The sequence below is a fragment of the Delphinus delphis genome, chromosome 1 (assembly GCF_949987515.2).
Source record: "Delphinus delphis chromosome 1, mDelDel1.2, whole genome shotgun sequence".
Classification (NCBI taxonomy): Eukaryota; Metazoa; Chordata; class Mammalia; order Artiodactyla; family Delphinidae; genus Delphinus; species Delphinus delphis.
In genome coordinates, this window is record NC_082683.1 from 152,423,233 (window position 1) to 152,446,161 (window position 22,929).

General features: G+C 48.5%; 1 protein-coding gene across 1 annotated transcript in view; it reads right to left on the reverse strand.

Moving 5' to 3' along the window:
* ATP2B4 (ATPase plasma membrane Ca2+ transporting 4) overlaps nucleotides 1–21,980 on the reverse strand; it is a 99,880-nt gene extending 77,900 nt beyond the window's left edge. Inside the window, exon 1 of the mRNA XM_059996375.1 lies at nucleotides 21,873–21,980. The gene's annotated coding sequence lies outside the window, so the exon portion shown is untranslated. The remainder of the gene's footprint in view (nucleotides 1–21,872) is intronic.
* Between the last annotated feature and the right edge of the window lie 949 nt (nucleotides 21,981–22,929).

The following is a 22,929-nucleotide window of genomic DNA, read 5'->3' on the forward strand; positions in this document are numbered from 1 at the left end:
TCACTGATGACAGAATATTGTGTTAGCAGTTTTTTGCTTCAGAACTTTGAAGATATTATTCCACTATCTTCTCGCTTTTACTGTTGAGGTTGAAAAATCTGTTGTCAGTCTAATTGTCATTCCCTTGAAGATAATTTATCTTTTGGGTTACTTTAAAATTATCTCTGGTGTTTCGTAGTTTCATTATTGTGTGTCTAATGGTGAATTTTATTTGTCCCTCTTGGGATTCATTAGGCCTCACAAATATAATGATTATACTTCATCAATTCTTTTTTTTTTTTTTTACTTCATCAATTCTTGACCACTGCTGCTTTAAACATTGTCATACTCCTATTTTCTCTATTATCTCAGTATGGAGCATTAATTAAGTGTATATCGGGATCTTTTTACTCTATTCCTGGGGTGGGGAAACTATATAACCTGGGCCAAATCTAGCTTGCTGCCTGTTTTTGTAAATAAAGCTTTATTGGCACACAGCCACATCCATTCATTTATATATTGTCTGTGACTGATTTCATGTTTCAACAGCAGAGTTGAGTAGTTATGACAGAGACCATATGGGCCACAAAGCCTAAAATATTTACTATGTGGCCAATCTCTGATCTATTTTCTATGCCCCTATACCTCTTCCACATTTTCCATCTTCATCTCTTCCATCTTCCATTGTCTATAATTACTCAGAAATATCTTACAACTCGTTAATTTTATCTTTAGCTGCAAAATACTACTTTAAGCTATTCATTGAAATTTTAATTTCTTTTATTGTATTTTTTTCATTTTTAGAAGTTCTCTCTGGATATCTGCCTGGTCAATTGAGTTTCCTGTCCCTACATCATTCTTTCAATACCCTCCTATTTCTTTTAACATATTAAATATATTAAAAATTTTTCTATATCCAATAACTCCAATGTCTGCAATTTTTGTGGGTCTGATCTGTGAAGTGTTATTTCTGCTGTTCAACTTCATTGGTAATCAGAGAAATGCCCATTAAGACCACTAAGAGACACTATTTACACCATTCAGTTGGCAAAAATTTGAAAGTCTGATGATACCAGGCCCTTGAGAGGACATGGACCAACAGCATCTCTTACACTTTACTGGTAGAGGCAGAAGCACTACAAACATATTGGGAACAATCTGTCATTATCTTATAAAGCTGAATGTTCACATACTAAGACCTAGCAATTCCCTTCTGAGCCTGATACCTAGGAGTGACTTGCAGAGGAAAGCATGAACAGGAAAGTTTGTGGTAGTACTGTTCATTATGGTGAAAAAGGGAGATAGCTTCGCTAATGGAATATTACATAACAGTGAAAATGAATGAACTGCAGCTACACTCAGCAGGGATGAATCTTAGTATTATAATATTGAATGAAAATAAGCAAGCCCCAGAAGACTGTACACAGTATATATTTTTAATAAAGAATATGAAGTAAGATTAAATAATATATTTGTTTAGGCGTACATATGTTTATCCAAAGAATGGTAAACACAAAATTCTGGATAGTGGTTGGGATGGGTGATGAGGTAGGGGGATAGCATAGAAAGGGATTACGGGTGGATGCAAAATATGGTAGTGATCTCATTTTTGGATTGGGTGGTGAGTTTAGGTGTCTTTAACAGGTTATTAAAATACATTAATAACCTATATAAATAAGTAGCAAAAGAGAGACATACATAAACCAGTGAAGAATATGTATCATGAAACATACATTTTTGTGCACCAGAGAAATAAAAGGAAGAAAAAGATAGAGCTAGAGATCAGAGAGAGAAGAAAGAAAAATGTTTCCAGTATTTCCGCCAGCAACATTTTTTAATCCGCATGATCAAAGTCATGGATCTTAACCAAAAGTTAAGTTAGCAAGACTCTTTTAGATAAGACTTTCTGTTGTCGACTTCACGGTCTAAAGTTGCCATTTAACAACAGTCAATGTACTGCATTTGACCATGTTAGCTAGTAACATATCAACCAATTTAGAAATTCTGATTTTGGGCGTGGTGAGGGGGTGGGCTGGGCGCGGTGTTGGGTAGACGTGGGGGTAAAGGGAAGCAGGGCAGAGGGCTGGTTTGCATTATTCCTCTAGAGACCAGAGAGCCAGAAGGCGGGAGGGGCACAGAAGGAAGGTGGGAGGGAGAAGTCGGCAGTGACCTGATCCCCCGCTTTGGGTGGGGAGAGGTGAAAGAGAGGCATTTCATTTCACAATGGAGGGAGACAGCAACTGGGGGCAGAGGCCTAAGCGCCAGTCTCCTCTTGGATCCAAAGTGAAATAGCTCGGGGAGAACCCCCACCCCTTCCCGCCGAGACTTCCTGGGTCCTCTTGCTGCCACCAACCCCACCCAGACAAGGAGCTCTATGCAGGCTCTAGGCGCGGGAGGCCAGCGATGAGCTCCCGAGCCTCCCGCCAGCACGAAATCCCCGGCCCAGCCTCCACACGCTGCCTCGCCGGCCTCTGTACGGTAGGCGGGCGGAGACCCAGGGTAGCAGCTGTGCCGCCGTAGCTCCCCGGGCCTCCCTTTCCGCTCGCTGGGCCGGTCTAGTCCTCGCCCTCGCCCTGGCCCGGGGCGGCCGGGTTCCAACGTGTCGCAGCTCGGCTCCCAACGCGCCCGGGCCTGGCCACGGCAGCAGCTGGGGCAGCAAATGCCTCGGCCCTTTCCAAGTCTGGCTCTGCACCAAAGCCCGGGAGAAGGCGGGCGCCTCCACCCCTCCGCCCCGCGATTGCTCAGAGGAGGCAGTGACTCACCGCGCCGTCAGGCCCGGCAGCCCCCGATCCTCCCCCAGGACTCTTGTCCTCCCCGTGCCACACCCCGGGGAGGAATCTCCACCTTTCAGCCTCAGGAACCCTTCCAGGTCTCACCCCGCCCTTCACCTAGCCTCCCTAAACACTCAAGAGCTCAACCCTGCGCTTTCAATGACTCAGCCGGCTGCTCAGCACAGTTGATCCTCCAGAGAGCCCTGTCCCGCCGCTGCTGTGACCGCTGGGCGCAGGGCCGAGTTCCCCACTCTGCCCAGCACGCCCGCTTCACGAATGTTGATTATCGGCGGCTGCATGATGTCAGGGGACAGGGACAAATACTGGGGTGCTTCTAGATGTTAGCATCCCAGTGGAAGGGAAGGCTGTGGCAAATCTGAGAGCCTTTGACACAGGACACTATGGTGTGTATGCAGAGTGCATGATCTCTTCAGTCCTCACTCCTCCACACTGGGATGAGGGAGAGGTAAAACTGGAGGGCACCCCACACATGTGGGGAACCTGAGCCCTAAAGTAGAGTGTGACCTGGTCAGGGTACAAGTGGGGACTGTGTGGATTCCCTGCACTCAATTTTTCTCGTCTGTAAAACTGAGGAAGTTGAGTGATAGCCCCTTCCAATTCTGATATAATAGGATTCTAGGATTTGTAGCCTTAAACACTGGTTCATCTTGACATCCTCAGGAACACCTCTGAGCTCTAACAGCGTACTTTCACACATGTATAGTGCTTTTAACTTCGCAGAATACTTCTATTTAGATTCTACACTCTCCCCCTAGATTATCTATTAACAGTTCTCATGGTTAGAAACAAATGACAAATGAGGAAACCTCAGTTCAGAGGTTAAGGGGTTTGCTCAAGGTCGCGCTGTTAGCTAGTGGCATGGTCAAGAGTGGAACTCCATTAAGGGGCTCTTTTTAGTGCCTCTAGAGTTCCAGCTTTTTTACCTACTTTGAGCAAACCATTCACACTTGCTGGGTCTCACCCTCCATCTACAGCATGGAGAGAACCCATCCTACCTAAGAAAGAGGCCTCAAATTTTAGATGAGCTGGAGAAAAGGCCTTCCAAACCTCAGAGGAGTCACATGAGTGAGGAGGGGCTTCCCCACTCAAGAATCTTTGTTGTACAAAGTACTTTTACACCCACTGTCTCATATGATTCTTGTAATGATCCTGTAAGGTATTCAGAATTATATTATCTGATATTTTAAGGAGAATGAAAAGGCTGAAGTTTAGCAGTTGGGTGACACCTGCAATGATAACACCCAGTCTGTTATCTTCCTGTGTTATGGCAGGAGTTTCTGGAGTAACTAGTATAATAACAAAGATTCCTCTATTTCATAATGGAAACCAAAGCATCTCCCTCCATCTTCCTCATCTATCTCTCTAAGATGGCCTAGGAAGGAGGAAGGTACAGGGATGAAACCTCCCTAGGAAGGAGGAAAGTGCGAAGGTGAAACCTCCCTGTGGGCCAGGGCACAAAGTGGTGGAAGGCTTCCCCAGAGTCACATAGGGAGGTGGCACCAGCTCGTGGACGAACCCAAGACTTCATGTCCCACTCCTTGAGCCTACACTGAACAAGTGCCAACATTCTTCAGATAAGCCTATATCCATCATGTTGGTCACCAAGACTCTTTGTCACTCTCAAATGTATAATTGCTGGTTCGTGCAACCTCTAAGAGGCTGACACCTTAGGCTTTCATTCCAAAGCATCCTAACTGTTGAGGGGTGTTGAGCTGCCTACCAAAAGCACAGGGACTTTCTGTCTCCATCATATGCACTTGACCTCGTCTTTGTCCCCAGCCCTACGTTTGCTAATTTTGGTGGTGGTGGCAGCCTCTTGCTCTTCCTAACTCCTTTCTCTCTGCCCCTCCTTGATCTAGTCCTCGATGATTATTTAAAAGACAAAAACAAAAACATTTCTTTTCTTTAAAAATATAGCCCAAGATGGGACCTCCCTGGTGGCACAGTGGTTAAGAATCTGCCTGCCAATGCAGGGGACACAGGTTGGATCCCTGATCCAGGAAGCTCCCACATGCCGTGGAGCAACTAAGCCTTGTGCCACAACTACTGGGTCTGTGCTCTAGAGCCCATGAGCCACAACTACTGAGCCCTTGTGCCATAACTACTGAAGCCTGCACACCCTAGAGCCCACGTGCCGCAACTACTGAGCCTGCGTGCCTAGAGCCCATGCTCTGCAACGAGAAGCTACCACAATGAGAAGCCCGTGCACCACAACTAGAGAAAGCCCGTGCACAGCAATGAAGACCCAACACAGCCAAAAATAAATAAAATTTTAAAAAATAATTGAAAAAATAATAATTAAAAAATATATGCAGCCCAAGATAAAATATACTAGGCCTCTTTCACACATACCCATTTAAGAGAAAGAAGGCAGGAAAGCCATGTGGTTCTTTCCAACCAGGGGCTAGTGTGAGAGCAGGAGGAGCCAGCCTCTCTGCCATTAATGAGTAATTCCACTCACAGGTGTAAAAGCCACTTTACATTACAGGGGCTTGATTTAGGGCGTTCCACATCTTCCAGAGAGCCCGGCCCTTAACGGAGCCTGTGTAAAAGCCACTTTACATTTTTAACTCTCACTTCAAACACAAGTTGGCCTGGACCCTCATGTGGGATCCAGACACACAGAGGGAAAGAATTTTCAAAGGCAATTCAAGAATTCCAAGCTTTCTCCCCTCTCTGATCTCTTCATCCCAGGTTCAGACCCCTGTGCCCCACCCAGGTTGGCTCCAGACTGCCAACTTTCAAGGCAAAGGGTGCAGGCAACAGTATCTTTATTTCCCTTCCAAAATCACATCAACCTTTCGCCTCAGGTTGCCTGATATATTATTTGATTCCATGGACCATTTTTTTTTTTTTTTCCAGTATGTGGACCTCTCACTGTTGTGGCCTCTCCCGCTGCAGAGCACAGGCTCTGGATGCGCAGGCCCAATGGCCATGGCTCATGGGCCCAGCCGCTCCACGGCATGTGGGATCCTCCCGGACCGGGGCACGAACCCGTGTCCCCCGCGTCGGCAGGCGGACTCTCAACCACTGCGCCACCAGGGAAGCCCATGGACCATATTTTTAACTGACTTGTGGCCAGTTTCTTAGGATGTAGGAAAATGCTCATGACTTAGTATTGGGTAAGAAAAAATTTGAATCAGAAACTTGATATTCAATGTAGTCCCAATTTTGTTTTAAAAATGTTTAGTCACCTCACCTACATATATAAAAGAATAAAAGAGAATACACCAAAATGTTAACAATTATCTCTGGACTTATGCAAGTCTTACTTATCCCTTAAGAAAAGCATGCAAACCAGAAAGTACGAAAAACAGATTCTGTGAGTGGGTATGCAGGGGATGTTCTGCCTGCTTAGGGTAAGAGAGAGGCAGAGTTGCCTAGGGCTTAGACAGGATAACTAAGGAGCTGAGTAAGAAACAGCCCTGACTTACACTGGGGCACGAGTTAGCTTCCAGTTAGACAAGGGACTTTGGGATTGGCCAGCCTTGCGGAGCTCTGAAGTACAGCTGTTTACAGCAACAGGTGCATGAGATAAGCTGAGTAAGTTAATAGGAGAACGTGCACTTCACCAATCTGAATACAGCTGGGATCCTGGGTTGCCTCATGTTGTATTTATTCCAATGGTCTGACCTGTTTGTGCCCAAAACACTAGTGAGAGAAGTGAAAAGGGAATTACCGCCATTGCCAGGGTTCTAAGATGGAGCCCCAGCCCTCCTCCCCGCCTTGTAGTGGCCAGGTAAAGTTATACAGAGGCAGCCCCAGGGAGCCTCAAAATCTCCCAGCAGGGGTCCGAGGAAAAGGAAACAGGTGAAGTGGGGACAGCTTCCTCAGACAGGCTTAACAAATCCTGGAGGCCAAGTCCCTAAGCAAAGTCTCCTGGGGCACTGGCTACTGTTTCTTTTCACAACCCAGTCACCAACCTCCCAGGAAGATCCCCCGGTCTCTGCCACCAAGCCCAGCTGAGCTGTTACCCGCTCCTAGGTGCCCTTGCCTCCACCCTTAGAAGTTTTGCTTTCCCCATTCTAGGTCTGCAAATTCAAATGCCTACACAGACCAGGCAGGCACAGAAATGAGTGAAGCAGGCTGAGCATTAGGCAGTAGGCAGCAGGGAGAGGAGGAGTCTGTGGCAAACTAGCAAGCATATGCATGTCTGAATGAGGCGGCAGTTACTTAGTTCCTGCTAACTGTTGCCATGGAAAAAAGGCAGGATTTTTGTCAGACTTCCACTTTTGGAGAAGAGGCAAGAAATCTGGATTTCTATGGAAAATCTTATTTTTAAAATTTGCTAACCAACTCTAAGTAATCTGCAGGGTTGTTTGGGTATGAGGAGAATTGGGAGTTAGAACATCCCTGCAGTATACTTAGGCCAGACTATTCATTTTGCACCTGAACAAACAGCAGCCCCGATCTATCCCCAAAGTGACAGAGCAACTTTAAGGGTTCAAATTCCACATCTCACAACTTCTAATCTAGAACTCGTTCCTCTAGACCACCCTGCTCGTCACTAGGAGTCCTTCGCAATTATTCAGCATGAGATGATGAAGTGTTGAACAGGGATGGTGACCCTGGGAAGAAGAAACGTAAACTCTGCTGTGATCTTGACTCTAGTTGACAGAAACATTTCTATTTGTTTATTCAGTCATTCATCCATCCAACGTTTACTGATGATCATTCCTGGAACCAAGAGCTGTGCTAAACACTGGCTAAACAGAGCTAACGAAGGCACCACTCCTCCCTTCAAGCAGCTCATAGGCTGTGTGTGGGCCCGGCTGATGCTGTAGCCAGAGCCACAAAAGTTGACACGTCCCGGCAACCACACTGCCATAGGCCTGCTTACACGAACTTGGTTAATACTCACATGCTCTCTTCTTCTGAAAGCATCTCCTGTCACTGGATGCCTTCCCTGAGAGACTGGGAGGGGGCTGGAGAATCTCCTCCGCTCCAAGAGAGCCCGGAGCACTTAAGTAATCCATAGGAAGCAGGAGCAAGAACCAACCCTCTCACTGCCAAGCCCCTTCCAGCGCAGGAAGGGCAAGTTCTGGTTCATGCATTACCTTGGCCAAGCTGCCACTTCATACCAGCTAAAGTTTGTGTGGGTGTGTAGTGGGCAGAGAGGAGGAGATCCCAGACTGGGACTCTCCGGCCTGTTTATTTTTTAATATTTATATATTTATTCATTTATTTTTTGCTGCGTTGGGTCTTTGTTGCTGTGCGCAGGCTTTCTCTAGTTGCAGTGAGCGGGGGCTACTCTTTGTTGTGGTGCGTGGGCTTCTCATGGCGGTGGCTTCTCTTGTGGAGCACGGGATGTAGGCTCATGGGCTTCAGTAGTTGTGGCTCGCGGGCTCTAGAGCACAGGCTCAGTAGTTGTGGCGCACGGGCTTAGTTGCTCTGTGGCATGTGGGATCTTCCTGGACCAGGGCTCGAACCCGTGTCCCCTGCCTTGGCCGGTGGATTCTTAACCACTGCGCCACCAGGGAAGTCCCCCGGCCTGTTTATTAAGTAGCCTGCTTGAGTCCAGTGGCAGCTGGCAGATGATCTGCATGACAGCAATGGCATCCTTGGGCCACAGCTTCTACAACCAAGTAGAGCACCGTCACCCAGTCTGGCTCCCTGCATCAACAAGAGATTTCCCGTCATGGCTCTTACAGTATACCTCCCGGGGGAGGAATGCAAGCCAGGAGCAAATAAGGTGAGGTGACTGTAGCTTTCCACCTGCCACTCTGCCTTATTTTGCCAGGACTCTTGCTGTGCAAGGATCGAGCACAATCTTGGAACTGGCACTGAGAGGGTAACCTGCCATGCGGAAGCGATGGAGTCCGCAGTCAGTCCCTAAAGCCCTTTGGTGGAAAGTTGCAGGAAGCTGGGGCCTTCTGGGCCTTTCAGTTACCTGGAGACAATGGACTATGACCCTTTTATAAAGGTACTCAGCCCAAAAGTTAGCAGGGAGCAGGTGGGCAGGCTGTGGGATCCACGGAGAAGGAAGGGAGAACTGGAGGGATGGAAGAGGAAAAACTGAAATTCAACGAGGACCTACTATGGGCCAGGTCCTCAGAACACGTAGCACTCTTTGTTAATATGTTATCCTCTTTTTTCAGAGAAAGTTGAGTCCAGTCACGGAAAAACTTGTCCATGGTCACAAGGATGGCAAGGCAGACTTGAACCCAGTTCCGTTTGACTCTCCCAAATCTGGGATTGGGAAGGCTGTCTGGGTGATTGAAGACAGAGGGCATTGCTATAGAGAAGGGCATGCGAAGAGATTCAGGATTTGGTAAACTCTGGATCCTGGGGCTGGAAACCCAATGGAAATTAGCATTATTTTCTCTAGGGACAGAGGAGCTTGGCATCCTATTTCCTGTTCCATTAAGTGTATTTTCCAGTGTTTGGGAAATCTCCTTTCACCTGCTCCCTTCACAGGGCTAAGTGTCTTAGGTCAGATGTACAGGACAGGAGACACAGATGGATATAGGGCCATACTTGCCTTTAGACTCCTTCATGTTGAGGGACTGTTCCTAATGTCTCCCATCAAAGTAGAGTTGAGTAGGGATCAGAGGCACACCCAGAGGGTTACCCCAGTTATTTCAGTGGCCCATCCTCCAACAGTTAGAATATTACCCTTTTCCCTCTGACCATGGGAAGCCCAGGAGTGCAGAAGATACTAAAACAAAATCCACTCAATGATTTTTTTAATTGAGCACTTACTATATGCCACATACTATTTTAGGTGGGATACATAAGTGAACAAAAAGACTAAGATCTTTGCCCTCATGGAGCATACATTACAGCAGGATCAATGTAAAATATCTTTTTTTTTGGTGAGTCTTGGTTACTAGAAAGGGTCTTAGTGTCAGACAGGCCTGGGTCAAATATCAGCCTAGCCCTAACTTAGCTTACTGAGTGTTAGCTTTCTTATCTATAAAATGAAACAATGACACATTGTAGGGATGTTGTAAGGATAAAAGATAACGCACATAAAATGCCTGGCATATAGCAGAGTTCAAAAATGGTATTCTTATTTCTCCAGGCCCACCTGAACATGCAGACTCTGGGACAACTCACATGCTCTCTTCTTCAGGGGCTGCATTGCAGGGCATCATCTCCATGATGTCCTTAGTGACAGTCCGGTGTGGTAAAGAGCATACTTGGGTTTGCATCTACCTGAGGTCCAGGATTTCCCCTCTAGAAACATCTGCTCCCACCCATAGGCCCTGTTGAAGGGATAGACCTGGGTGGTCATGATTTGATTACTCCACCCTCTCCTCAAGCAGGCCACGGATAATTAGCAGGGGTGGACATTGGACGTGAGCTGGAAATCAGCATCTCTTGACATTTGGATGGAGAAACTGAGTTAATTTACTTTGGAGAGCTAAGCAGGAAGGTCATATCAATTTGGAGATCGAACCTGTTGCTTGGTGAACCACAATGGGTGCTGCGCATGTGGACCAGGAGGCAGAGAAGAGAGTGCTAGCAGCTCCAGAGAAAAGACGCGGTCCACCGGGTGCTGCACTGCCTGCTGCTAATCCTGTGATATTTCTCTGTAACCTCCTAAAGCCCCCTTTTACTTGTGCTTCTTTGGGTTGGCTCTGTTCTGCAAACAGATGATGTCTAAGACAAATCCAGTACCTGTCTCAGAAGGTGGTTATTGTGACATAATTTGAAATCAGCGTATTTAGTCGACATTCAATAAATGCTGTCGAATCTCTCCCTGTTCTTGTCAACCACTCAGTCATTCAGCAATGGAAAGAGGAAATTCAGAAATGGCCTACAGTTGGGTTGGACCTCAGCCTGTGTTTTATGAACATCTTTACTAATCTGTAAAATGAAGATAATACTAGTATTACTTTATTGTCTGCTAAGGATATTAAATGATGGGACTTCCCTGGTGGCGCAGTGGTTAAGAATCCGCCTGCCAATGCAGGGGACACAGGTTCGAGCCCTGGTTCAGGAAGCTCCCACATGCCGTGGAGCAACTAAGTGCCTGAGCCACAACTACAGAGCCTGCGCTCTAGAGCCCGTGAGCCACAACTACTGAAGCCCACGTGCTTAGAGCCCGTGCTCCGCAACAAAGAGTAGCCACCACAATGAGAAGCCTGCGCACAGCAACTAGAAAAAGCCCGTGCACAGCAACAAAGACCCAACGCAGCCAAAATAAATAAATAAATTTTTAAAAAAGAATATTAAATGAGATAATCCAAATTTAATACCTAGCACATAATGGATGTTAGCTCAGACTATTACTTCTACTGTTGGTATTATTTAAGATGCAACAAGTGTTGTTTTAGATCTTGATCTAGGCAAGGAGAGAAGACACGGTAAGAGCAGAATCTGGAGTGGACAGTGAGAGATCAGAGAAGGATGTGCTGGCAAGTGGCGTCAAACGACTGGGCAGTAGAGGGGACTGAAATGCGAACCGGAAAATGAGAAGGGGGCCACTGGAATAATAAGCCTTACATACATCCAGCACTTCAGCGTTTACCCAATGCTGTCATCCACTGTATCTCATTTGTCCATCACAACACTCTATAGGGTAGATAAGGAAAGGTGATATTATGTACACGTTATAGATGGGAAAACTGAGGTTCAATAAAGATGTGTATAACATGTATCAACTGAATCTAAATCCACTCTTTTATCCTTCAATATCACAAGTAGGGTGGAAGGGCTGAAATGAGACGTAAGGATTGGAGGAGAAACTGGAGGGTTTCTCTTGAAGTTTATTTTCATTCCGAGGTTCCATTCAGATGGAACTCTGCACATCCCGGCAACAGAACGTCTCTGCCCCATCAGATTCTGAGAACATAAGCAGGGGGTTACAAAGTCAGATGACACTGGGATGCCAGCCCAAGGACTGGGTATACCAGGCTGCAGAAACACCCAGCTCCAGCACCAGGCCCTGGCCCAGAACGCAAAGGACAAGGGCAAGTCCTTCATCATCAGGCCACAGGCTCACTGGTAACACAGAGGTGCCTCTCCCAGCTCAATCCTTCACGGAATCTAGGCCTTATCTTCCTGAGTTTGGGAGTTAAAGGTATTCTCCAAGAACACAAATGCAAGTTCTCTGGAACACTGTTACAATCAGAGTTTGCTGTGGGCGCCCAGGCTCAGGACACTTGTCCTTGAGCTGAAAGTAGGTGATTTTTAGTCCTTCCCTGCCTTCCGGACGCCACTTCTCTCCAAATACTAACACAGCGCCTGGCACACAGTTTGTGCTTACTTTGTGTTTGTTGAATGAACAAATAAATAAATGAGCAAATGAGTGACAGATTGGCTCTGGCAATAAAATCGATCTGTGCTGTCCCATTACAGTGGCTCAACCTTGCTGATTCTTAGCCCCAAAATCAGAGCTCCCAGCCCACCTGGGTTAGTCAGCTGCCAGGGAAGAAGTGAAGGTCAGAGTGCTTCCCCTCCACACTCCTTCCGAGAGGCCACATCCTGAGAAAAGGGCTGGGCTGGGGACACCCAGGCAGAAGGAGGTCCTTTTCCAGGACTTCTGCTTCCCCTCTCCACTATCCTGCCTCTCCCAGCTCAAGGCCCAGCTGCCTGGGAGGGGCTGTGGAAGAAAACCAGGTCCATCAGGAGATACACAGTGATAAGGGTGGTGCCAAAAGTGCTTCTCCTTTGCATATTCTCTAGTCCTAATGACCTTAATTGTTAATAATAGCAATCACAGCACTTTTATGGTTTCTAGCATCTTTCTTCCAAAAAGCTTCTAGCACATGACCTCATCGTGTCACACGTCATCCTAAGGGGGCTGGAATAATTCTCCCAGTTACGTGGGTAGAGAAATCGGGTACCAACGTGGTTTGGTGTTGATCTGGCTCACGCAGTGATGCACTGAGGGGCTCAGGGGCCCAGTCACCGACTTGGAGTGGGGAGAACTGGGCTTGGCCTCCAACTAGTCTGGTGTCCTTGGGCAAGTCTCTAGTTTTCAGTTTTCTCACTTGCGATAAAGGGAAATTGGACCATTTCTCCAACTCTATCCATCTCAAATGCCTGGCTCAATAAAATGAGCTACCCCCCAGCCCAAAGCCTGGTGACTGACCTCCCCTGTACCAAGGTCAGAAAGCCCCTGGAAGTTTGGATGCCGGCTCTGCCTATCCTAGCATCCTAACAGATGTCCTATGAGTGCTCCCCACAAAGAAGGTTGTAGTACAGGCAGGGGAGAAAACATCAAAATTCACCCTAATGGTCCATGAGCACCAGGAGAGTAGGCAGGCAGCAGGCTGCTGCTGAGGCCAGATGCCATCCTGCTTGAGACCCAGGTGCTGGCTCAGACAGAGGGCTGGAGGCATTTCAGCAGGAGGGAGCAGACAGCCTCCCTCACCTGCCAGAGCATCCGGCTCTCCACGACGGCTGAGTGTCCTCAGCCAGATGCAGCAGCACAACCCTTCCTCCCATCTACCCCCACCCCCATCTTCTCCTTCATCAGAGCTATTTTCTCTCCTCATTCAAATCCTGTTTGGCAATCACCTCCCCCAAGAATAATTTTCAGGTGAGCCCTGCCAAATTCTGGTCCCCACATTCCCTCTAATACCCCTTCAGCTCCCGTATCACTGTGCCAGATGAGGCTTCAAGTGTGTGTCCCCGCTGTTGTCTGCCACTAGAGGGGGGAGAAATTAGATGGATATTTCCTATTTTTTCCTTTCTTAGTTTCCTCCATTCTCAATTCCCAAGATACGAAGCAGGGCATTCAGGGCACAGGAATAGTGGACTATAGATGGGCAGCACTCTCCTCTCTACCCATGGGCAGCTGCCCTGGCCAGTTACCAGAAATGCTAATGCTGAAATCTCAACCAAAGTCTGGACAAGGGCTCGGCCAATGTGTCTACCTCCAGGACCAAAAGTCTGGATTGAGAGAGAGGTAGGACAGACCGGCCTAGCAACTGGTGGCTTTACCCAAATTTCTCCAAACCCAATCCATTGTTCAGATGAAAATCTCATCTCTCCATCCCATGGCACTGACTGTAGTTCCTGATTTCCAATATCTAATAATATTAATATTATGTTGAATCATATTAAATTGCCTTTTATAGGTTAAAAGCGGTTGCAAACTGGCAATTTCATATGGTTGGACCTAATAACTCTTTGTGGGGGGGATCATTTTCCTTAGGAGATAGTATACTACCTGAAGGCTTGGATTTCTGTATCTCTAGCTAATCTTTCTTTCTCTAGCTTAGGACATAGCAGAATCGTGGCCTTAGAAGGTGTTGAGTAGGTACTCAATTGAACTTACAGACAGGTGGAGATGGGGACTCTGAGAACCTGTTCTAGTCCCAAAACTTGAGGGTGTGGCTGTCCACAAGGCAGATCTTTTTAGGTCTCCTTATGTCTGGTCATCCTGGGAAGAAGGATGGAACTTAGCTACAGGCTGTTACATTGTGCTAGACTACGATAAAGAGCTTGGTTTGGGTGTTGAGAGTTTTGCCTCTTTGTAGAAAAAGAGAATCTTGAATCAGAAATGCCTTTTTGGGACTTCCCTGGTGGTGCGGTGGTTAAGAATCCGCCTGCCAATGCAGGAGACACGGGTTTGAGCCCTGGTCCGGGAAGATCCCACATGCCTCGGAGCAACTAAGCCTGTGTGCCACAACTACTGAGCCTGCGCTCTAGAGCCCTCGAGCCACAACTACTGAAGCCCACGTGCCTAGAGCCCGTGCTCCGCAACAAGAGAAGCCACGGTGATGAGAAGCCCACGAACCACAACGAAGAGTAGCCCCTGCTCACCACAACGAGATAAAGCACGCACGCAGCAACAAAGACCTAACGCAGCCAAAAACATAAACAATAATAAATAAATAAATTAAAAAAAAAAAAAAAAAAGAAATGCCTATTTGTCCAAGCTTGGTTTCAATTTATAGTGGGGGAGACGAAGGCCCAGAGACATCACCTGCCTCTGTCAAGGTCACACAGTAGTCAAAAGCCCAGATCACCAGTTTTCTTTTTTTTAAAATAAATTTATTTTATTCATTTTATTTATTTATTGGCTGCATTGGGTCTTCATTGCTGTGCGTGGGCTTTCTCTAGTAGTGGGGGCCACACTTCGTTGTGGCATGCGGGCTTCTCATTGCGGTGGCTTCTCTTACTGTGGAGCACAGGCTCTAGGCGCGTGGGCTTCAGTAGTTATGGCACACGGGCTCAGTAGTTGTAGCTCACAGGCTCTAGAGCACAGGCTCAGTAGTTGTGGCTGGCTCAAGGGCTTAGTTGCTCCATGGCATGTGGGATCTTCCCGGACCAGGGCTCGAACCGGTGCTCCCTGCATTGGCAGGCGGATTCTTTTTTTTTTTTTTTTTTTTTGCGGTACATGGGCCTCTCACTGTTGTGGCCTCTCCCGTTGCGGAGCACAGGCTCCGGACACACAGGCTCAGCGGCCATGGCTCACGGGCCCAGCCACTCCGCGGCATGTGGGATCTTCCCGGACCGGGGCATGAACCCGTGTCCCCTGCATCGGCAGGTGGACTCTCAACCACTGCGCCACCAGGGAAGTTCCATGATCACCAGTTTTCTGACTCCCAGTCCCATGTTCTTCTGGCAGGCCTGGCAGCGCGTGAGAACAAACTCCTCCCTGTCTGCCCCCTTTCAACTTCCTGGCTTCTGCTCTTTCAGCCTCCCTCAGCAAGACAGAAGGTGAATTGACTAAAGGATCAAGAGCCCTCTGCTACATGAAAAAAACACTGAGTCACACAGAGCCTTAGTCCCAAGCTTTTCAGGGAGGAAAGAGAGGGGGAGAGAGAGATACACCTCCTGGAAACCTGATATCTCTCCAGAGCTAGCACCAGGCTGAAAAGGCAGTGGTGGACAGCACAGTAATTTGGGTCAGTGACAGTGCAGCTGCTATGCAGGCTCCAGCAAGGGAGGACCTAGGAGCCCTTGCTTAGCCCACACATGAAGGCTCAGGGCAGGCACAGCTGGCTTCTCTCAGAAGCACCTCATTATAGAATTCAGAAGGGATGTGAAAGGTTGGTCAGAAACAACTTTTGGACTGTTGGTGGATTCCTCCTCTTACAATTGGGGACCCTCCTCAGAAGGCAGGTGGGTGATTCTGGAAGCCCTCAAACCGCAGGCTTCCTCAGCTGGCCCATGGCATTGTGGGGAAGTGCCTGCTTCCACCCATTGCTCCTGGCCCGCCCAGCTGCCCAGCCCATTGTGCCCCAGCCACTCCCACCCAGAAAGAAAAGCCTGATGTTGACAGCAGTGAGAGTGAAAACAAAGACTCCCCAGGGAGGGTGGCGAGCAAGCTGGGGTGGGGGGGGGGGTGCTAGAGAGCTCAGAAAATATGCCCCGTTTGGTCAGTCGGTCCGGAGTCAGGGCAATGAGTGAGGGCAGTCTAGGAATCTGGGAGTCCTTCCTAGCATGTACTTCTCTCCATACCTTGGTATTAGGAAACATTTCAAATTTGAAACGTTGAAAAACATAGTACAATAAACAACTCCATACCCTTCACTTAGATTCACCAATTGTTAGCATCTTGTATGCCCTCTCTTGAGGTATATATATACATTTTTTGCTGAACCATTTGAAAACCACTTGCAGACACTGTGCCCTTGAATACTTTTTCATAAAGATATTCTCCTATAAAACCATTGTCATGACCACTAGCACACCTTTAAAGATTAACAAAAATTACATGTCATCTAATATCTATATTAAAAATTTCCCAATTGTCCCAGAATGTCTTTTATGGTCTTTTTTTTTTTTTTGACCCAAGATCCAATTAAGGTTTCTGCATTGCATTTGGCTATAATATCTCTTTAGTTTCTTTAAATCTAGACTGGTTTCCACCTCCCCACCCTTTTCCCCAAACACATAATTTTAATGTTATTTTTTAATGAATTCACTTTTTTGAAGTCTCAGTTATCATGTAGGATGGCTCTCATTCTACCCCAGCAGACGCTTTTTTTGCTTTTTTTTTGTTTTTTGGTTGATAACATCCAGAGATGCCTGCTTTATTTCTTACTAGGTGACGGCGTTTCAGGCTGATGACATCAAATAAGTCTAATTACCAACTAATTTTGTACCTCTGAACACCTATGAGATTAGCTAAAACACTACCCCCCCCCCAAGAAAAACTGACCATACTAAGTGCTTGTAAGGATGTAAAGCAAATGGAATTCTCATGCAGTGTTGGTTCAAAATGGTGCAGCCACTTTGGAAAACAGTCTGGCAGGTTCTTATAAATTATAACCCTAAAGAAGTGAACGATGTTCTCACAAAAACCTGAATCCAATGTTTATAGCGAATTTATTCACAATCTCCAAAAATCTGGACACAACCCAAATGTCCTTCAACTAGGGAATGGATAAACAACCTGAAACAATGGACCACTACTCAGTAATAAAAAGGAACACACTCCTGAGACACACAAGAACATGGGAACCTCTGAACTGTGTCATGCTGAGTGCAAGTCAGACACAAAAGACCACATCCTGTGCAATTCCATCGATAGGACATTCAGGAAAGGCAAACACCGTGGTTCAGTATCTCATGGCGGTGCTGATTATATGATGATCACTTTTGTCCAAACTCATAGAACTGGACACCAAAAAGTGTGACTTTTACCACACAGGAATGGTTAAAAAGTGAATAAATTTGTTAGAAGGGTATTTAAAGAAAAATATTGTAAGGCTATTACAAATATGTCTTAAAGAATCACCTTGTGCACACATCTTTTTGTATTTGTGAATGTGCATTTTCTGGATGAATTTCTAGAAATAGGATTGCTGGGTAAATGCATATGTTGTTTTGTTAGATGTTGCTAACTTGCTCTCCATAGGGGCCGTACTAATTTGTACCCCTGACATTGATTTTGCAACCTAGGTGGAAGATCATAGCAAGATGCTAGGAAGTGTTCTGAGCTGAGAGTTACCCTGAGCTTACCTGAGAGTCCTTAAGCTCCCCACCAATAAACACAATACCCCAAGCTCCCTCTGCCCTAGCGATCCGGCAAGAAGGCAAAAGCAAAGGAATCTCACTGATTTCATTGCTGTCCATCTCCCTGAGTTATCCCAAAGATTTTTCTACTTAACTTGGGAAAACAGAGCAGAGAGAAATGATGAGGCAGAAGGCTGTAGCCAGAGAAGAACTAGAGTGAGGAGAGTCCAAATAGAGGGAGGGACCCTCGGCCCTTGACACTTACGTTCTCACCTCCCTTTTCTCTCCTTTGGCGTCTCTGCTACCCCCTCTCCCAACGCAAATTGCCTCCAAAAGCTCCTCCCCTGACTGGGAGTCCTTGGCTTTGGTTCTAACTAGGTCCTGCCTGGTTTCCCTCCTCAGCCCGCGTTTATGTGGGCTGAACACAGAGGACTGGCTTAAGGTGGAGGCAGAAGTCCCTGTCATTTCTGTTTTAACACGTGCAGAGGAAATAAGTCAGTGGAACAAGAATGGCTCATACAAGGGAAAGAGGAAAGAGGAGACAAAGAGAGATGCTGGGAGAGGAAGCAGAGTACAAAACATTCCACGCAACCCTTTTGGACTCCAGCCCCGGGGGGGGGCCAGCTTTATTCCTCTGACCCATTCTACAGAAGGGGGAAATGAGTGGGGAAAGGATGTCATCCCAGTTGACTCTGCCCAGATGTTCTCCTTCCTTGTGACCCAGAGACCTGGCCTTTCTCATCCCTCCCTCCTTCTCACCTCTATCCACCAAATAGCAATCAGAGATGACAGAAGTCAATGCATGCATGTCTGAGGAGCAAGGAACTGGCTGGGAAGAGAGCCCTATCTCAGGGTAGGCTGGGGGGAAGAGGTCAGAGGGCAGGAAGAATTACTCTGGGAAGGCAGCGAGGCCTAGGGTAGGGCATTCCTCTTCAAAGTCAAACCAAATACCTGTGTCAACCTAAGCCAAACGTGATTCTTAAGGTCCTGGGACCAAGAATGAACAACCTCCTTTCCTCCCTCCAAGGCTTTGGTGGATCTGGAATGGGCAGGCCTTATCCCTCTCTCTGGGTGCTGGGTCCAAGGCCAGGATAATAGAAAAAAAGAGAAAAGGGCTCATGGGGGTTGCTGAGAGAAGTTAAATTCTTGAATAAGAGGCAGTTTCCTGTGTAATATTTGAATTGCTGGGTCGGTGTTGGGCTGAGTGGCCCAGGACCCCTCTTCTTTTCAAGAGGCTGCGGTCAGAGTGGGAAAGAGTAAGGCTCCCCCTTCCCATTGCTCAGGGACCTCTGCCCCTCCCCCACACCACCTGACGACTTCTGGCGCTCACACCTCAGGCAAACTGCGCCAGTTCTGCCCCTAACTGCGCCCTCCCATTTTGACTTTCTTCTGACACCAAAAGCCGTAGAAATCCCACAAATCTGACTCAGCACTCCCTCCCACCATTACTGCGGGAGCAAGCTTTCCACCTTGCAGGGGGGAAACCGAAGACCACAGGGCAAGCTAGGAGTCAGCCCGAATGAGGTGGATCCCCAGATCTGCTGATTCCCAGACTCCCCCAAAATGCCACCTCCTTCTTCCAACATTGACCAAGCGCCTAGGTGCTAGGAATCCTAGAGGTAAAAACGAGCTGTGTTCCTTCGAGTTGACCTTGAATCCAGCCAGGGACACGGAGATGGTAACTGGGAGTGGAAGGAACCGAGGCTCAGCACGGCCCCAAAGGCAGGTAACCTCCGCTCCAGCTCTGAGCGCCCGGTGCAAGGAGTACCCAGATTCCCGCAGAGTCCGAGGGTGGAGCGGCGCTGCAGGAGTGGCTGCGACCGGGCGTGGCCGCAGAGCGGCCGAGGGGAGGGGGCCGAGGGTGTAAGGCGGCACCGACCCCGCCCCGCGGCCCCGGCGGGAAGGGAGGGGGCTGCGGGGAGTTCCCCCCCGCCGCCCCACCCACCCACGACTCAAGGCCACGGGACAGGCGCCTCGGCGCGCGCTCTGCTTCTCAAGAAGTTCTTCCGAGCCTACCAGAATCTACCCCTAGTCAGAGCACTGAAAACGGGAAGGTCGGCTGCAGGAACGGTGGGATTATGGGCTCCCAGAATGGGAGGGCGCAGGCAGTGGGGTGGCGGGCGGTGTGATTTCGGGGTTTGTACCTCTGCAAGATGGTGGCAGGGAGGATGGGGGCTCCCGGGCAGAAGCAAAGAAATAGGTTCTCCTCCCTGGCTTTCTACAGAACCAAGGCATGGATCCTGTCATGGGTCCCCTGCCCACTGGGTAAGGCCTCATTCCCATCTCCAGCGGAATCTAGGGAGAGACGAGCTGTCTGTCCTTGGGTGCAGGCGGATCAGTCATCCAAAACCTCAGGATGAAAACTGGTTCCTGTTGCTTCCCGGCCCCCATTTCTGCTATCCTCCAATTCTTTTGCTTCCTTCTTTCCAGTTTCTAACCTCTTGCCTTTACCACTCTTCCAGCCAAACTAGCTGGGACAGGGGGCAGGTGCTTCTTTCCCACGCACACCACCCCCCTCCCCAGCTTCGGTACAGGACCCACCTCATAGAGCACCCTTTTACCCCCTCCCAGAGTCAGCTTCCCAGGCCACCACCCCTAGCCAACCAGCGAGGGAACCCAGCTCCACAACTCTTCCTGGCCTCCTCCTTCTCTTAAACCTTCCCTCACCCAGCTCCTCCTAACCCCTTAGGTCCCTCTCTGTGGCCTGTCGCAGCCTAGGGTGACCCAGGTCTCTTCCCTTCCCTTCCTTCCTCGTAAAGAGGGCCTGGACCTGAGGGAGCAGAAAGGAGGGGGGCTCCAAATAGGAAGGACCAGAAGGAGCAGCTCTGGGGGGAGTCTCAAGGAGGGAGAAGAGAATCTTAAGACCGCCTGCCAGACACCCCACCCAGAGGAGGAGGTAGCCTGGTAGAGTGGGATTTTACTTCCCCTCCGCAAGTGATGCCAGTTGAGTGCCCGCCTATTCCTTCAGCTGAGATTCCCCCCTACCAGGCTGGCTGGTACTGACTGCAAGTTACTGTAAGTCCGGCAGGAATGCCCACGAGGGTACTGTCTCTGGCCAGCAGAGTGCCCACTCTCTCCCAGGATGTGGTTAGCCACTCTTGCATCCCCCACACCCAGCAAGAGAAGAGTGGTGGATCCTTCAGTGAGATGGAAGAGTGTGTGAGGCTGGACTCGTCTGGAAAGGATGCCAGCCTGCCTCTTCCACACCAAGAGCAAGCCAAGTGTTTGAGTGAGTATGTTTGTGGATGAAAGCAGGAGGGACAATCCCGGCCTTAATTTATAGCTCTTCAGCAAGACAGCGCAGTGGCCCAGGATGCTCAGGGACCCTCCCAAGGATGCCTGTGGCCAACCCCCAACCACCAAACACTCACCAGCCCCACAGTCACCAGCCTTGAAATTGCAAACTTTCCAACTTCACCTCTTCTCCCCTTTGGGAACAGCTATATATGGGGCAGTGCCCTCAGAGACACTCATACAGTTGGTTCTTGACTCTCCGCACACACTCAAACAACAACCAAACAACAACGGTACGAGGGAACTCCCGGCTTTTTCCACGACTAATTATAGACGTGAAAGTCTGAGGATGTTTTGCAAGCGGTAGAGAGAAATTGCTGAGGTTTCTCTACAAAGCCAAGGAAATTTAATTTGTACATTCCCCTTCCCTACCCCCAGCTTCTCCTAGCTCCTACCTCCAGCCATCCCCCCAGTGAGCCCCTCCCTCAGTCCCCACTGGTGTCCCTCCTTCCTGTTGAAGATTTCATACTCATTTTTTTTTTTCCGTTTTTCTTTGGTGCTTTCAAGAAAGGGAACGGACCCGGAAAATATTTTTGCAACAGTTTTCCATTCTGCGTCTCATTCCCAAGCCAAGGGGGAGGGGGAGGGCAGGAACGAATGGGGGAAAACAAATGCTTTTTCCAAAAGCTCAATTTGGGTATGAAGAATACAGTCCCTCCACTTCCCTACACCCACAGGCCAGGAATGACAAAAACTAGGGGGGAAGAAAGGAGAAATCACTTGTTTGATTATATGGTTTCTAAGAGCTGAATCTAGGAAGGAAATACAGTATTTGACAAATCTGTGCACACACACACACACACACACACGTACACACACCCTAAACCCAGTCGCAAGAAATATGCTAGTCAGAGGAAATTCAGGGAGTTTTAGAAGCCATTGAGAGGAAAGAAAGAAACTAAGTTTACAAATCAAGATTCAATTCATTTTCTGCAAGCCTACCTCTCTTTCTAGCAAAGATCCAGGCTTCTCCACGCGGGACTCTCCCTCTGGCTGTCCATGCACAGGGGTAGGGTGGGGGTGACCACCCAGCGGTCCAATGTGGCAACCACGCCGGAGATGCTGGCTGGTCTCTTCTGCCTTTCCAGCCACGACCAGGGAGTGGGCTGGGTCTCCTCCCCCGGCCCTCCCAAAGGGAAGGACCTCTCAGGTTTCTGGAAGGAAAGGGTGCAGGGGAGCTGGGCGGGTGTCTCTGGTCTTACTCTCCTCGGAGGGATAGTTCCCCAGGAAGTTCGTGCCCCCTTTCAACCCCCAGCTTTAGACGGTTTCAACAGCAGAGCTTTCTTGAGAAAATGCTTGTCATGGCAACAGCTCCAGCCAACTCGGGCAGACTCTGGCTCACCAGCCCGGCCGGAGCGGGAGGAGAAAGAGGAGGAGCGAGAAACGGAACGGGGGTGGGACTTGGCGAGAAGCCAGACCATTACTCCACTGTTAAGGTGGCTCGATTGCGAGCTGTGGCTGCTTCCTGGTTTGTTTTAAGGCGGAATGGGGAAAGAAGGGGAGGAATCCTCTTTCCTGTGGAGTTTCCTCCCCGCCCTTTCTCTCCCTTGTTGAAAGCAAAGTAGGGTGTGGGTGGAGCGGGAGTGGATGTGGGTGGCGGTATTCAACTGTTGCTGGGTGGAGGGAAAAAAGGAAGCTTCTGCCGGCGGTTGGCTTCCTGCAGCTCCTCTCAACCTCTTACTCACTTAGACCCAGGACCCAGAAACCCAAGGTGTCTGCGAAAACTTGGACCGCCCCCTGCCACCCTCCTGCCCCTGTCTGAGTAGGGGGCCCACTGGACAAGGCGAAGGCATTGCTTTAGATGCACACACCTGTACACCGTTTGCTTATACACACACATTAGTACGCACTCCTCACCCAAATTTCATACACACACTCCCAGGTCACATTTTGCTCCCTCTTGCCTCTGTACCCACATCCACAGTGCATGAAAATAGCTGCCTACATTTTAAAAATTATTTAATATTTATTTATTTGGCTGCTTCAAGTCTTAGTTGCG